Source organism: Rhinatrema bivittatum, chromosome 1 (genome assembly GCF_901001135.1).
Source record: "Rhinatrema bivittatum chromosome 1, aRhiBiv1.1, whole genome shotgun sequence".
NCBI classification, from domain to species: domain Eukaryota; kingdom Metazoa; phylum Chordata; class Amphibia; order Gymnophiona; family Rhinatrematidae; genus Rhinatrema; species Rhinatrema bivittatum.
The window spans coordinates 532,107,597-532,118,838 of NC_042615.1; the positions used below are offsets into that span (position 1 = coordinate 532,107,597).

The 11,242-nt window shown below is 47.4% G+C and overlaps 1 long non-coding RNA gene across 1 annotated transcript; it reads right to left on the reverse strand.

The window, feature by feature from the left end:
* Positions 1-3,852: 3,852 nt before the first annotated feature.
* Positions 3,853-9,021, reverse strand: LOC115081481. Its single transcript, XR_003853813.1, has 3 exons — positions 8,836-9,021; positions 6,788-6,984; positions 3,853-4,266 (listed from the first exon to the last, which is right to left on the reverse strand). It is a non-coding gene; the product is annotated as an uncharacterized LOC115081481 (long non-coding RNA).
* Positions 9,022-11,242: the final 2,221 nt, after the last annotated feature.

Genomic DNA, 11,242 nt, shown 5'->3' on the forward strand with positions numbered 1-11,242 from the left:
TTAGAGATATAAAGACGGACATGCACAAATGGGCTAGGGGTTCATTTTCCTGACAAGGATGCATAGCAGTTGAGAAAATGAATGTTCTCCCTATATTTTTATTCCTCTTTTCCTCTCTTTCTATCCCCCTTTCTTCCGCTATATTGAAAAATTGGCAGAAGAAAGTATTTGATTTTAGCTGGAAGCATAGACCACCAGAGTAGCTCTGCAGGTTCTTTTCCAGCCAAGGATCACTGGAGGTCTGGGGCTACCTAATCTTTCGTGGTACTTTGCCGCATCACAACTTAGAGCATTATTGGATTTTGGGTGAAAACTCCACCCAAAGCAATGGGTATCTCTTGAATAAGCCATGATTGGAGATATGCCTATTGGTGCAATGCCTTGGCAATTCTGTCAGTCTTGGCTGCCAGTAAAATGCATACCCTGGACAACTCGCACTACCCTACAGGTCTGGCAATGCTAGAAAGAAAAGCTAGTAGGTGATTATTCTTATTACTACCAGTCTTCTCTGTTTCACACTACCGCCTTTCCCACTGGGTGCCAAATGGCTCTGTTTACTCCTTGGAAGGCAGCATGGATTACCACTCTTGGACACTTATTGCAACAAGGGAGTCTATTGTCATAGCAAGAGTGTTACGATCCCCCCTGTTGCTGCTCCAAAGGCCGCCCCGCCCCCTTAAAGCAAAAGAGAGAAAAGGGATAACTATAGAAGGGGAAGTGGCTTGCATGGCTGTGTTTGGACTTCCTGTTTGGCGACGCCCTTCTCCCTAGGGGCCGGCCCGCAGCTCTCTACCCCAGTTATAGGGCCAGCAAGGGGCGGTCCTGGCAAACTCCTCCCAGGGAGTTGCCTATATCCTGCAGTATAAAAGGACTCTCATTTCACTTGCAACTTGCCTTTGGATTGGGTTCTACAGTTGCCTGTAACCTCTCCCGATCCAGGTCCTCCATGGTCTGCCTTGCTTTGATGCGCCTTGTCCTGTCCTGCCTTGATGTCTGTTCCTGACCTTGCCTTGATGTGTTACCTGATGTCTGTTCCGGATCCTGTGTTTGATCCAGTTCCTGTGTTTCCCAGATGATCCTGCTTCAGGCTGCCGGTGTGCAATGAACCTTGCTTCAGGCTGCCGGTGTGCACAATCCCCTGCTTCAGGCTGCCCGTGTGCAGCAAACCCTGCTATAGACTGCCTGTACTGCAGCTACTTGCCTTACCCTGTTCCTGAATGCTAGCACCTCGTTCCTGTACCTTCAAGATGTCCTGGTGCCTTGCAGCAAGCCATGTCGTGGTCCGTGACCAGCCCCGTGGGCGGGCTGTGTAGGGCGCTTCGTGATGCACGCCATGCACCTCGTTCCTATATCTGTGAGAAAGCCTTACCTTATTGAAGGCAACCTCTGTAGTGGTCCTCGACCAGCCCCGTGGGTGGGCTGTGTAGGGTGCTCCATGTTGCCAGTCTCGTACCTCGCCCTTGAGTCTCCTGTATGCATCTTACCTTGTTCCTGCCTCTGATGTCTCTGCACCAGTCCTTGTCTCTGCACTGGCCTACGCCTAAGATGTCCTTCGTGTACTATGGACTCTGTCTGCCCTCGTTCTCTGTCCGGCCTGCCGCCCCTTGACGTTACCCAGCGGCAGGTCCGAAAGGGCATGGAACAGTCGGAGGACCGTTCATCAACCAACATTGCGTTGCTGGTTGTCATGGGCGTGCTGGTCCGGCTGAGGGTCAGACTCCGCTCCTGAATCCCTGCTTCGGTACACGCCTGGCTCACCATGCCAGCACCGGCTCACCTCCCACGGTGTAGCTGGGGCTCCTCCCTAGCTCTCGCCATGGTCCAAGGGCTCACTCCACCTGCTTTAGAGACGGCCGTGCTCCTTGCACCGACGATATGTACCCGAGGGCGCCCAGACCCTCGGCCCGTCAGCGGCGTGGCAGACGCGCCCGTAACACCCACCACAGTCCTAGAGGTTCCAAATGTTCCAACAGATCTTTTTATAAGAGGCAATATATCTAGTATGGACAAGCAGAAACATAGATGAAAGTTTCTAAACTGAAGGGAAATCCAGACTGGCACCTCAGATCAACAGCAGTGAAGCTCAGTCTCTGAGAAACTAAGCCAGAAGAGATCCCATCCTATCACATAATATACACCTTAAAGGGCTGGCTCCAGTCATACTGAAGACAATAGTCACTAAGTTGTCTAGCAAAAAAGTATGCTGGTGTTTTTGTTCCAGTGTAACTGGGGGAACTTTTCAAAGGGGAACAACCTCCTAGGCAGCATTTCTTTGAAATTTCACTAACAGGTAAAGAAAAAAGTTATCGGCATACTTTACCCATGTTGTATGTGTAAATGGGATAAGGCAGGGGAAACTACATGTGTATATTTGAATATTCAATGTACACGAGTAGTTTCTCTCCCATCCAAGTCACACCCCCAAGAATACTCACCTCAGTTGACTAGATTCCTTTGAAAATCGCTCTCATTGCTCACAGGCAAGACCAGTACTTGAGCAGGGTGCCTCATAAACTCAGAAAAGCGTTCAGATGCTCTGGAGCAGTACTGGAACTGAAACAAATGGGGCCGATGCCTGATCTTCAGCAGAGCTCCTGCCTCCTCACATTTATTCCCAATGCCAATGGCAGGTTATTGTCAGGGACACTTTCTCCACAGTTCAAGCCTCCCACAGGCCTTCCGAGAGACTCTCAGGCTGTTCGTCTTCTATCCTGCTTTTCAGATCTGCCACTGGGTTTTCCAGATCAGCTCTACCAGCAGAAGCAACGCTATATCGGACAAGCATGCAGCGCATCACGTAGGCACAATTACTGTCCCAGTGGCACCTCCTCATGTTCTTCCATCTCCTGTGTAATCTGAAGCATTCACCGTTTCTAAAGGTATAGATGTTCTAGGAGGCTCTATAAGTTCCATTCCAAGTTGTTGGGTTTTTTTTGTGGGAGCAGGGAGGGGGAAGCATGGTAGAGGAGAGAGAGAGATAGATGGCAGGAGGATGAAAGTGGGAGATAGGCTGTGTGCTGTATGGAACAGGGTGAAAGAGAGGCATACGAATGGAACCAATGGCTGCCCCTTCCTTTCTCCTTCCAATACTTCATGCTGTGCAGAAAGGAAGAGGAAGCAGCAGCTTCAGGGACAGTGAGCATGCCTCTCTCACCGGATCCTCGTGCCCCTTGTTATGTTAGTAAATGCCTAATATAAAAGACTGCCAAAACACCATACAAACTTTCAAATAAATGTTATGAAAAAGGTCCATTTAATAACATTAAGAGAAAGTCTGTGAGGTGTTTCGGGAGTCTTTTGTATTTGTTTTTTATAGGTTTCTCCCTAACGTCTTGGGTTATTCTTACTGGTACGTTGGTACATGCTACAGTTGTTGGTGTTCAAGAGATATAAGGGTTAGAAACTACAGGGTGGGGGATGGGAGGGTAAGAGACAAAGGGGAATGATGGAGGTTGGAAATGGGGAAAGGGACTGGGGAGAAGATGGGGAAAAGATGAGGAGATAGTGGAAGACAGATGACAGATGTTGGAAGATGTGGAGAGGAGGAAGAGAAGAGGTGCTAATGGAGACAAAAGATGTGGAGGTCATATATTCAAAGCGCTATTTAACCGGATAAGTCTAACTGCTGGCTTTCTCAAACCAATTGCGCCACCGTGAAAGGTGGTGCTATTGGGCGCATTACTGGCGGCGATAAGGGGCCTTACTTTTTCGCCGTCAGCATTGTCTTCACTGCGTCCACCCCGATTCCTCCCCTTCTGGTGACGACTCCGCCCCGACTCCGCCCCGATCTAGCTATCACACGCGAAAAGGGACTTTTCACGTGCGAAAGCTATAGAAAATGACTCCCTAAGTTACTTAAACAGCCGGTTTTGAATATTGACCTCACAGAGAGTGAGAAAAAGAATGAAAAAGAAAAGTAACATGAAAGAGATAAAGTAAACCTGCCCTCACCTTTTTACAGAAGAACACAGGTGAGTTGACTTTGCAGATTCTGGATAACCAGGATACATAAGAAGTCCCAGGAGAACTGTCAGCAGCAGCTCAGTTACAGCTTCTCATAGCCAATTATAGTTTTAGTTTCATACTATTACGTGGCTGTTGCTGTTTTTTTTCCTTGAACCGGGTCCTAAGGTATACAGGCTTATTTATGGGCTGCTGTTCAATTTTGAGGCTCTGCACAGTCAATACCTCCCCTAGAAATTCTTCTTTGGCATTTTGTGAAAGTCAGTCTTAAGACCAGTATGCTAATGTCCTAGGAGTTTGTACCTGAAATGTAAAAGATAGATAACTTTGTGACTCTAACACATGCAAACTATTTTCATTTATTTACCAGCATGTCCCAGCTAATCTAATGGGCAGAACATGTTATGCATTTTGTACTATATAAACATTTTTATGACCATTCTGCTCCTTCTAATCATTTTCTTCCTGTTTTTTTTGTTCAATATTAACTTTGTCCTGATAATATGGTTTGCTTCATATATTTTGGGGAGCTTTTTTCTACTTGCATGTTTAGCATTTTTGGACACAAACATTCCATATGTGTTGAATTATTATATTTATTTTGATGTAGTCACCCTTTCTTTTTTTTTTCCTCCTCCACAATTCAGCCCAGTCAGAAATTCCTTGCTATAGTTTTTGCTATAGCATTACTATGGGGGGAGGGGGGGGGACCCAAAGTTGAATCTTCATGTCGAACAGCCTCCCTTCTGCCTTCCATAACTTGTCTGGCTTCAGGGCAGCAAACCACCATCCATAAAGCAATAGCTTCGTACCGAGCGTGAGCCAAGTCTGCTCTACAATCAGCCGATAGGTGTCCCTCAAGGTGAGCACTGCAGTTTTATCTGGGGTCATGGGACATTAAAATAAAATACTAGCTGGTCTGTCAGACTTTGATACTTGCAAGCCATGTCTGGGGATGTGTTTGTCTCCCCATTCTAAATAAATATAGACCAAATCAAACTGCTCTATTTGTACTTAATTTTTTTTCCGAGTATAAACAGGAAGAGTCTCTTGTGCAGTCATTTTATTTTGGCTTTCCTGTAAGAAGAAATGGTTATAACAGACTCATTTCCAGCATTTTTTTTTTTTTTTTAGGTCTGTGCCACTGCAATCTAGAAGCAGACAAAAAAAGTGTCTAGGTTGGAAGCGAGAACTGATGTGAAGGGAGGCTGTCTTAAGTTAATGGCAACCGGCTGGCCTTGTGATTCTGAAAAACAGCCCCACACGCTGAGGCGCCAGGGCTGGATCCCTCATTCCTCAGGCCCGCTCAGAGCTTGGCACACTGTAGAGGTGGTGCGCTCAGACCGGGCGAGGGAGAGAATATGATGCCCATTGCTGTGGCAGCTCCTGCTAGCCTACGAGCAGCACTGAGAGCACACCTTGGATGAGATGCACCTCCAGTCCTTGGGTCGGTAAAGGTTTCCTTAGCTGCTGTGGGAAGGGGGGGCTGCATGTCATCTGCGGAGTGAGGAGTAGAAAAGACTAGGAAGATAAAGGAAGGGGAGGAAGAATCCAAAAAACCCCCTCAAATATATAAATTCTGTATATATGAAAGCAGTGTCACTGTGCTGGGGCTGGGGGATGAAGGCAGAGGCTGCCCCAGATGTCAGGCTAAGATGGGGCATCAGCCATCAGCAGGGCTGCTTTTACCTATAGGCATAGCAAGGGCCCGGGTGCATGAGCACATAGAGCTCTGCCCTGATTACTCTGTCAGCCAGTGCCCCAAATTTCAAGCAGCAAAAAAACAACCCTCTGCTTCCTGCTCCAGCACCCCTCCCCCACCCCCAAGAGAGGAACAGAAGGATGGGGTGAGCCTGGTGTGCCTAATCCAGCCACCTCTCTCCTCGTTTCCTCCTCCTCCACCTGTCTGCAGGGAACAGGAAGAGAGGGGAGGTTATGTTAGAGCAGATAGCAGAACAAAGAATTCAGTTATTGCCTGCATATTTCTAATTTGTGATCCCTTATTCTGATTTTGATGAGGGTCTGTGTTCTGTGTGTGTGTGTGACTGAGGTACAGGGTTGGTGCAAGGGTATTAGGCATCTTAGGTGAACCTTCGGTCTTGCTCCCTCCCTCTCTCAACAATTTACCTACTGGCAACAGCTCCAGCACAGTAATTCTCTTCTACCAGAGACAGTGGCTCCAGCACAGAGTTTCCTTCTTCAGTTGCACTGGCTCTGGCACCTCACCCCCTCGATCTCTTCCCTTGCCCTCTGCCCAGCATCCCCGTTTTTTTTTTAACCTCCTGCCCATAATGCCCAGCATCCTCCTCTCTTTCTTCCTGCCCACTGTCTCTTCTATCTTCTTCTCCTCTCCCACAGCATTCTCCTTCCTGCCCTCCACTCCATGCCAGCTTGACCCCCAATCTCTTTGCCTTCTTTCCACAGTGCATGCACCTTCTATCCTCAGCCCTTTCTCATCCACCCAGCACGGTATCTCTTTGCCCCGTCAACTGCTCAGCACGCTCTCTCTCTTCCCATGCACGCCCACTCAGCACCTTCTTGCTTCATCTACCCCACCACCTGCTCTGTACACTCTCCATCTACCTGCCATTTGTTCAGCACACACACACTCTCTCTCCCCTCCCAGTCTGCACTCTCTCTTGCCACCACACCACCCTCCCAGGAGATTCTCACCATCCCACTACCCCAGCACACAATCTTATCACATTCCACTCATGCAGCAGCTTGTCTCTTTCTACCTCACATCCACCCAGTACCCGATCTCTCTCTCTCTCCCTCTACTCTCCCCCTCACCACACACACACACACTCACAAACACACTTACCCAGCATTAATTTCCCTTTCTCTCTCCTCTCAATATGCAGCAGCTCCAGCCTGCTATTGCATTCTTTGTCCACTGGCTGGCTGGGGCTCTGCGAGCATCCCCAGGCCTCTTCCTTTTCTTCGGCCACTGCTCCACCAGTGCGTCCCTGGTCCCACGCTGCTCCCACAGAAAGGGTGGAGGATGCCTGGAATGACCTTCTGGAGGAGGAGGTGAAGACAAAAACGATCAAAGAATTCAAAGGGGCGTGGGATTAAAAACTTTGGATCTCTAAAGGTCAGAAATGAAAAAAAAGTGTACAGGGGGGGGGGGGGCAACTCGCTGATGCGGCGGTTACTACCCTCAGCAGAAGGCATGGAGATTATTACCCTTAACCAATGTGCCTTGATGCTTTTAATGCAACTGCAACATTGCTACCTGCTTAGATGACAGGGGGGGAAAAGAGGAATTGGATTCAGATGACAACCAAGGGCCCCAACTTCTTTGGTCTAGGACACTGATATGCAGACATAAGGGGAAAAATACAGGACTGCTTCTATGGCCAAGTCCTAAAGAAAATGAAGAACGTGTGCATGAGGGTAGCTCGCTGGTGAGGCAGTTACTGCCCTTAGCACAAGGCATGGAGATCACTAACCCTTAACCAAGAAGTCTTGATGCTTTTAATGCAGCTGTAACATTGTTCTCCGCTTCAACTGCAGGGGAAAAAGGGGAATTGGATTCAGACAACAATCAAGAGGGCCCATGACTTCTATGGTCTGAGGCACTGATACACGGACATAAGTGAAAAAGCACAGGACTGCGTCTATGGCCAAGTCCATAAGGAAAGCCCGTCAAGCAGCACTGTCTGAATTTTCAGTAAAAAAAATGTTGCTAGCTGCAATTCTTTTTGGGTTATCATAAAGCTTGGGGATAACTGCACAGAGCAGCAGTTAATACCTTAAGAAGATTGCCGGGCAGACTGGATGGACCATTTGGTCCTTCTCTGCCGTCCTTACTATGTTGCTATGCAATTTTCAAAGGAGTTACGCATGTAAATGTAACATACTGTCATACCAGTTTTCAAAAACCCACTTATGCATTTAAAACCTATGGGTAATTCAATGGCACATATTGTAACAATTTTCAAAAGCCCACTTACATGGGTAAAGTGCATTTACATGTGTAAAACCCTATTTTAAGCCTGTAAATCCTTCTGAAAATTACCTCAGTAATTCTGGCACTCAGTGCCTAACAAAAACACCAAGAAGAGGTATTAATCTAGTATGTGGATTTTCTGTAGGGACCTGTAGCAGTCCAGCCTGTTCTGTGTTCCCAGCAGGAGATGTGCTGGTGTTTCAGAACCCGGTGGAATATTTGCAGTATTACCTTTCCCTTAAAGGGTAGCTGCTGCCTGAGTACTGGGAGCTGGTACTGTTTTGGTATATCAGGCTTACTCTGTGGGCTCTGAGTGGGGTGGGGGCGAGAAGATGAGAGGATAGAAAGGAGGAGATGCAGGGCTAGAGGTGAAGGGTGAGAAAGAGGGGGAATGGAAGGAGTGGAGTGGAGTGGGGAAGAAGAGGGGGGAGCAGGAGGAGTGGAGGGTAGAGAAAGGAGGATGCTGGGAAAGGGGTGGGGGAGGAAGAGAGGGATTGCTGGGCTGGAAGGGAGAGCGAGGCAGCTGCTTTGCTAGAGCTGCTGCCACCCGGGGAGCCAGTTGTGTGCCATCATTGCCAAAGGAGAGAGCGCTGTGCCAGAGTAGCCACTGAGAAGTCAAGGGGGAGAGGGCATGACATAATACTGAACATCTGCCCCAGGATCAGAAAAAGCCAAGCTGTATGAAGGCAGCAGACTCCACAGCTGCTTTGTTAACTTGGTGCCCAGTACAAGAGAGGATACACGCCAATGGCAAAAATTAAGTAGAGCTAAAAATCAAACAACCCCCTCCAACAAAATAAAACAAAGCAGTGCAACTAAACATTTTCATTTTTTCAAAAAACTGATGACAAAAAAAAATAAATATATATATATATATTTGGCCAGTTAAGGATGAAAAAAAGAGGCTAGCAATGTACTTGTATATATTCTTGCTGTTGCAGTTCCAGCTTTAGTTGGTGTGGTACAGGTCCTTTTTCACATTCTGCTGATATGGCTCCCATAAGCAATTTTATAGACACAGGTTTAAGTTATCGGAGTCTCTTATCTGCACAGAGTGCTCTGGCCGAAGGAATCAGTAGGACAAATAAATGGTGCTGCATCTTTGTACTCTTCCATACAGACATGAAGTAAATAAAAGCTTGTTTCGTTGGGTCAGCTAAACAAATATTACAACCAGATTGTTTTGAAGTGCATTTGGGGGTCTAAAGGTCATGCATACCAGCATAAGAAAATGACAGCCAACGCTGGCTTTTTATGTTGCACAACACAGCTCTCAGGCTGGTTCTGTGTCCAAGCCAGGTTGGGCAATAAAAATCTTGGATACAGAGATAGGAATCACTGGCAAGGTGTTATTCTGGAACATTAAACAACGTAAATCAGTAACTTTAGTGTGTTTATCATGGACCCGCTACAACATAAATAGATGACATGGTGTCCATTTGGTTTCTTTATTCAGTCACATTTAATGTCAAAATCAGCTAGTATTTATCAATTCGTAGGCCATTTCTGTTTTTTCTAAATTACTCTGCCAATATTGGAAGCTGGAGAAGTTGAGGATGCAAGGATAAGTGACTGTAATGGGCAGGGGGAAAGCATATGGCAGCAAAACTGCCACCAGCCCAGGCAATGCAACCCCCGAGGAGGCTGCAGCACCAGCGAGTGGGAGTCCCATGACTAAGGAGCAAAAGAACAATCTCTCTAACACTGCAGCAAAGTCAGAGAGGGCCGGGACCTCATTCATAATCACTGACCTCTTACTACTGTAATAGCTAACAAGGGTTTTAAAAAAGGGGAAAACCCAGGTGCACAAGGTCCAGATGCCTCTCTTCCTCCACTCCCATCTCCCTCCCTTTCAGGTTACTTCCCTCCCATCCCTCTCCCTTCAAGTTCATTCAACCACTATCTCCTTACTATTCAATTTCCTCTCTCCCTACCATCTCACTCCTTGTCAATATTTACTGCTTCTCCATCCTTACCTTCTTGTTCTTTTCCTTCCCCCACTCCTAGCTGGTTATTTTCTTCCTCCTCTCCCTCCATACCTTTGAGTGCTTTTTCCTGTGGGGTCATAACAGGTAGATTGGCAGTAATGTGAGGCCAGCACCAGGTGGACACAGTCAGCGAGAGCTCCTGGTCCTAGCAGCTGCTCCGCCTCCTTCCCCTCTTCCTCCCTGATGGACTTCATTTCTAAACAGAGAGAATGAATACACCCCCAACCTCACCATTATCCTTTCATTGCCAGCCTAACATTCCTCTTGTAACAGGAACAGGAAAGGGACAACTTTAGAAGTGTCAGGGAGCCAACAAGAAAAAACTAGGCCCACACCTTTCCTCTAGTGGCAGTCACACATAAAAGAACACTTCTTCTCTATATTGTGATTATTAACAGGGGCAGATTGGCCTATCAGGGGATCGGACATCCCCTGCTGGGCTCTGGTCACATAGTTAACCTCAGCTCCTGCTGAGAGATTGCAACATGGCCCGAGGGAGGTATGGGTGGGGCCACGATGGAGCCCAACCCATCGCAGCCCAAGAGAAGTGACGTCACGACAGAGGTGTCGGCGAGGCTGTGCGGCCCAAGGAAAGTGGCAGCGAGGCCGTGACGGAGCCCAACCCATTGTGGCCTGAGGGAAGTGTCGGCATGGTCTGAGGGAGGTCTCAGCCCGAAGAACGTCCTACAGGCTCGGCAACTGGAAGCACCTGGTGGTTGTAGGGCTGCTTCCTCCCACTTCCCCCTCAGGCAGCAAATAAGCAGTGGGCTCGGCCAAGGCCCAGAAGAAAGGAGGGTGCCTGAGAGGTATGTGTGTATGAGAGAGAGAGAGCTTGCAAGTGGGCATGAGAGAGCCTGAATATGTGCATGAGAGAGCGCCTGCATGTGTGTATGTGAATATGTGCATGAGAGTGAGCCTGCATGTGTGCATGAAAGAGAGAGAGCCTGAATACGTGCATGAGACAGAGTGCCTGCATGTGTTTGAGAGAGAGCATGCCTACATGTTTGTTTGAGAGTACCTGCATGTGTCCATGAGAGAGAGAGAGCTGCATGTGTGTATGAGAGACAGAATATGCATGTGTGTGAGAGCCTGCATGTGATTGAGAAAGAGGGTGTCTATGTGTATGAAGTAGAGAGAGAGAGAGAGAGAGGATAAAAATCCACAACAATTTCTGGGAAATCAAAAGATGCCAGGTATTTATTGATTTAATGGTGTGGAGAACTGGAGATTTTTAATTATTTATTATTTTAAAATTTTGGGGTGTTATTTAATGTGTCTGCTGTTTTGAAATATTGTATTAGTGTTTGGGAAATATTTGAACAAATTAATGTGACTT